Source organism: Polypterus senegalus, chromosome 2 (assembly GCF_016835505.1).
Source record: "Polypterus senegalus isolate Bchr_013 chromosome 2, ASM1683550v1, whole genome shotgun sequence".
Classification (NCBI taxonomy): domain Eukaryota; kingdom Metazoa; phylum Chordata; class Cladistia; order Polypteriformes; family Polypteridae; genus Polypterus; species Polypterus senegalus.
In genome coordinates this window covers 184964982-184970928 of record NC_053155.1, presented here as the reverse complement: position 1 = coordinate 184970928, position 5947 = coordinate 184964982, and positions in this window count along the sequence as shown.

The following is a 5947-nucleotide window of genomic DNA, read 5'->3' as shown; positions in this document are numbered from 1 at the left end:
GCGAACAGCTTTCTGGGAAATAAAGTCACATGGAGGTAGGCGGGGCGATGGAGACGCCCCTCAAGCCACGGAGATCTCTGGGAAGAACGGATATGACGCCTTTTATAAACAACCTCGAGAAGAATGATGGTGAATAGTTGTTATAAACTCAGCAAAAAAAGAAACGTTCCTTTTTCAGGACTGTGTATTTCAACAATAATGTTTTAAAATTCCAAATAACTTTACAGATCTTCATTGTAAAGGGTTTAAACAATGTTTTCCATGCATGTTCAATTAACCATAATCAATTAATTAACATGCACCTGTGGAATGGTCGTTAAGACCTTAACAGCTTACAGAAAGTAGGCATTTAAGGTCACAGTTCTAAAAACGCAGGACACTAAAGAGACTTGTCTACCGACTGTGAAAAACACCCAAAGAAAGATGCCCAGGGTCCCTGCTCATCTGCGTGAACGTGCATTAGGCATGCTGCAGGGAGGCATGAGGACTGCTGATGTGGCTAGGGCAATAAATTGCCATGTCCGCACTGTGAGACGCCTAAGACAGCGCTACAGGGAAACAGGAAGGACAGCTGATCATCCTCGCAGTGGAAGACTACGTGAAACAACACCTGCACAGGATCGGTACATCCAAATATCACACCTGCGTGACAGGTACAGGATGGCCACAACAACTGCCCGAGTCACACCAGGAACACACAATCCCTCCATCAGTGCTCAGACTGTCCGCAATAGGCTGAGAGAGGCTGGACTGAGGGCTTGTAGGCCTGTTGTAAGGCAGGTCCTTACCAGACATCACCAGCAACAACGCCGCCTATGGGCACAAACCCACCTTCGCTGGACCAGACAGGAGTGGCAAAAAGTGCTCTTCACTAATGAGTCACGGTTTTGTCTCACCAGGGGTGATGGACGGATTTGTGTTTATCGTCGAAGGAATTGAGCACGTCTGGGACCTGTTGGATAGCAGGGTGAGGGCTAGGGCCATTCCCCCCAGAAATGTCCAGGAACTTGCAGGTGCCTTGGTGGAAGAGTGGGGTAACATCTCACAGCAAGAACTGACAAATCTGGTCCAGTCCATGAGGAGGAGATGCACTGCAGTACTTCAAGCAGCTGGTGGCCACACCAGATACTGACTGGTACTTTTGATTTTGAGCCTCCCTTCATTCAGGGACACATTGTGAAACATTTTTAGTTTATGTCTTATGGTGTTGACTCTTTTAGTGTTCATACAAATATTTACACATTAAGTTTACTGAAAGTAAAAACAGTTGAAAGTCAGAGGACGTTTCTTTTTTTGCTGAGTTTAGTAAAGAGATTTTATATTTTTTCAAACCTTGTTCATCACTTTTTTGAGAAGTAAGATAAAATGTTTCTGGTGCTATAGGTCACAAGAGTCAAGTGTTAAATAAGCCGATTATGCACAATTCAGTGTACAGTCCGTTGTTCTGCAGGTTAATTGTATAATTTTAAAACATTAGATTACAGAGCGATATTTGGCCGTTCTGAAATAAGCAGCATTAAATCACTAACACTAAATATGTATTTTTAATCTGTACTTTTTATTCTTTAATTCAGCAGTATATAATTTGACTTATATTATGAATAGCCGTGGACAGCAGCAAGTGGTATATTGTAATGTTTTATTAATTCTTCCACTGTTAGATTAAGTTTGTGCATAATAAATTGATTTTATTTTTAATTTAGTAGTAAAATAAAAGTGACACACAGAAAAATACAAACTATTAATTTAACCTATTAAATGTAGTAATTTATACGTGTGTCTAGAGCCCTAACGTGTAAACATTTAATTCCATGCTGGCGTTTTAGCTGTTGTGTGGAAAACAATGTTAGCCCATAGATTTGTCAGCAAAGATTTGATAACCAAGCAAAGTGGTTTTTAACACAACAGCAGCATTAGCTACTATAAAGCTGAAGTAAAGAGTGTCCTTGCAAAATTTAACAAAAAGGAAAAAATAAAAGCACAACATGTACTTGCAAGAATAATAAGCAACTGGCAGAAATCTAAATGTGAAGAGAATAATGTATTATGAAACAGATTCCATTCAAGTATAATAACAGAACGTAACTCACTTAATGTTGTAGCGGGTTGGATTAATTAATTAATTAATTAATTATTAATTATTAATTAATTAATTATAAAATAATTAATTGACAGCATTAATTGCAAAGTAGGAACTTTTGCTACTCACGGTAGGAAAACACCTTTATATACCCCATCAATATATACTAACCAAGCTGATTTTAATTTGCAGAGATAGGAGTTGGAATTACTTTCTTACTACCTCTGGATTTCAGCTAGTTCTTTACCATGTTGTACTGTTTTTCTTAGTATGTTCAATACTCTTCCCAGTGTCATTCCACTTTATTACACATAAAACCAAGTAACTGACCTTTAAAGTTTCTGGAGTTAATACAAATGTCTGGTGAGAATTTCATATAATGTGCATTCAATACATTTCCCACATAGAGAGAAAGAGAGAATGCAGCCACAGTAGCTCTCTAGGACTGGAGTTGGATCCCCTGAGTTAAATAAAACCATACCAAACAAGCTACTTAAGTTTGTACGTGTACGTTGTATCCTGGAGGCACTTACTGTAAATACCTACAGATTGTCCTTAAAAAAAAAAAAAAAGAATAATTGGGTAGATATTGTATGCATCAAATAAAGCTGAATGTAAATCCACATACTGTACAGTGGTGTGAAAAACTATTTGCCCTCTTCCTGATTTCTTATTCTTTTGCATGTTTGTCACACACAATGTTTCTGATATTCAAACACATTTAACCATTAGTCAAATATAACACAAGTAAACACAAAATGCAGTTTTTAAATGATGGTTTTTATTATTTAGGGAGAAAAAAATCCAAACCTACATGGCCCTGTGTGAAAAAGTAATTGCCCCCTGAACCTAATAACTGCTTGGGCCACCCTTAGCAGCAATAATTGCAATCAAGTGTTTGCGATAACTTGCAATGAGTCTTTTACAGCTCTGGAGGAATTTTGGCCCACTCATCTTTGCAGAATTGTTGGAATTCAGCTTTATTTGAGGGTTTTCTAGCATGAACCGCCTTTTTAAGGTCATGCCATAGCATCTCAATTGGATTCAGGTCAGGACTTTGACTAGGCCACTCCAAAGTCTTCATTTTGTTTTTCTTCAGCCATTCAGAGGTGGATTTGCTGGTTTGTTTTGGGTCATTGTCCTGTTGCAGCACCCAAGATCGCTTCAGCTTGAGTTGACGAACAGATGGCGGACATTCTCCTTCAGGATTTTTGGTAGACAGTAGAATTCATGGTTCCATCTATCACAGCAAGCCTTCCAGGTCCTGAAGCAGCAAAACAACCCCAGACCATCACACTACCACCACCATATTTTACTGTTGGTATGATGTTCTTTTTCTGAAATGCTGTGTTCCTTTTACGCCAGATGTAACGGGACATTTGCCTTCCGAAAAGTTCAACTTCTGCCTCATCAGTCCACAAGGTATTTTCCCAAACGTCTTGGCAATCATTGAGATGTTTCTTAGCAAAATTGAGACGAGCCGTAATGTTCTGTTTGCTTAACAGTGGTTTGCGTCTTGGAAATCTGCCATGCAGGCCGTTTTTGCCCAGTCTCTTTCTTATGGTGGAGTCGTGAACACTGACCTTAATTGAGGCAAGTGAGGCCTGCAGTTCTTTAAACGTTTTCCTGGGGTCTTTGTGACCTCTCGGATGAGTCGTCTCTGCGCTCTTGGGGTAATTTTGGTCAGCCGGCCACTCCTGGGAAGGTTCACCACTGTTCCATGTTTTTGCCATTTGTGGATAATGGCTCTCACTGTGGTTCGCTGGAGTCCCAAAGCTTTAGAAATGGCTTTATAACCTTTACCAGACTGATAGATCTCAATTACTTCTGTTCTCATTTGTTCCTGAATTTCTTTGGATCTTGGCATGATGTCTAGCTTTTGAGGTGCTTTTGGTCTACTTCTCTGTGTCAGGCAGCTCCTATTTAAGTGATTTCTTGATTGAAATAGGTGTGGCAGTAATCAGGCCTGGGGGCGGCTACAGAAATTGAACTCAGGTGTGATACACCACAGTTAGGTGATTTTTTAACAAGGGGGCAATTACTTTTTCACACAGGGCCATGTAGGTTTGGATTTTTTCTCCCTAAATAATAAAAACCATCATTTAAAAACTGCATTTTGTGTTTACTTGTGTTATATTTGACTAATGGTTAAATGTGTTTGATGATCAGAAACATTTTGTGTGACAAACATGCAAAAGAATAAGAAATCAGGAAGGGGGCAAATAGTTTTTCACACCACTGTATGTAGGATGGAAAAATGTTAGATGTAATTAGATAATGTGCTTGTGGACAGTGACCATCAGATATTTGAATAAGGTACTGTCAATGTCCAAACCGCTCTTGTGCAAACCCAATTAAAAAGAACTTGAATCTGAAGGATAGATAGATAGATAGATAGATCTTTCCAACTATTTACTGATATGGTCCATTCTCCTTTAGGATTGTGAAGAGCCACAACTGGAGGCAAGGCAAGAACCATTTTTAGACAGGCCAGACCAATTTAAAGTAGCAAGTTAATCTAGTTGGCATGTTTTTCAGATGTAGGGAAAAAAAGCTCAAGTATTTGGCACCATCCAAATATCAGTAAGATGTGCAAACTCACACACAGTTTAGAGACTCTTCCACAAATGTGAGGCCAAAGTAACTCCCCCTGCACCCCTACAGATTTTTTGTTTAAACTTTTATTATACTTGTTATTCCACATCTGGAATGCAATGTGCATTAATGACCATAAAGAGAACAACAGAGATTTTGGTGAGTACTGAAAGGTTTGAGTTATAAGGAAACTAACAGAAGACCTAAAAGAAACTTTGAAAACAATATAAGTGAGTATGATGGTAATAATCTCTTCAGTGAGACCACAGAGGCACTTTTGGAAAAATACAATTAAATTTCAAGCAAATGTTGAATTTTTGTAGACATGTATCTGTGCTGTAGATAAATTTAAGTATTTAGCTAGCTGTGGATACTTTAAGTCTCACTTAAAAAGACTAATTCAGCAGCAATTGATAATACCATGTAAGTAGTTGAAATGGTCTGTTAATATTAAAGCCATTTTTTATATATCCTTTTAACCACTTTCCTAATTGAAACCATTTGTTAAATAATTTTGTCACTTCTGTAGGTTTTGTTGAATAGTCTTTGTATAGTTTTGTTTCCGTCTGCTTCATTAAATAGCTTCATTATATTGCTAAAGGGCAAAGTCAATACTGCTTCTCAAACGTTGGCATTTCCATCATATCTGAAGGATACCTTAAGAAAACCGAACTATGTGGTAAGCGGTGTTTTGCTGTATAATTAATGATCATAAAACAAAATAGATAATCAGTATTAACTAAAATATTATTTTGGTCTCAGGCAACAAAAGAACCTCAGAGGCACTTGGTTATATCAGGTCGGTTCTGAGGAGGCTATTTTATTATTGTTAAAAAAACGATTTAGCTGCAGTTTTATGCTGCATGTTTTGCAAAATTTCAATCGTACATGCATAAAAAATCCAAATGAAAAATTCAGTAAATAGTGTACTGCAAATCAATATGAATCAACATTAAATTAATTTTTATTTAATTTTTGGCAATAGGGTGAATGGAAATAATCGGTTTGCTAGCTTAATGCGTTACTCTGCTATATTTGGAGTACATATTCAGTTTTAAAGGTTAATTGAATGCTACTTAATAATTTAATTAATGCGGGTTTGCTATATTATGTGTGAACACAAATGATTAGTTTGAATTATTAATTAATGTGCCAGATATCGAGGTTCAAAGTAGACCTTTCCGCCATTCTGACGTAATAAAGAACAGCCCATGATATCGAAGTGACGTAAAGGCTTATATCATTTGAAGAACTGGTATTGATGCGAGAAGG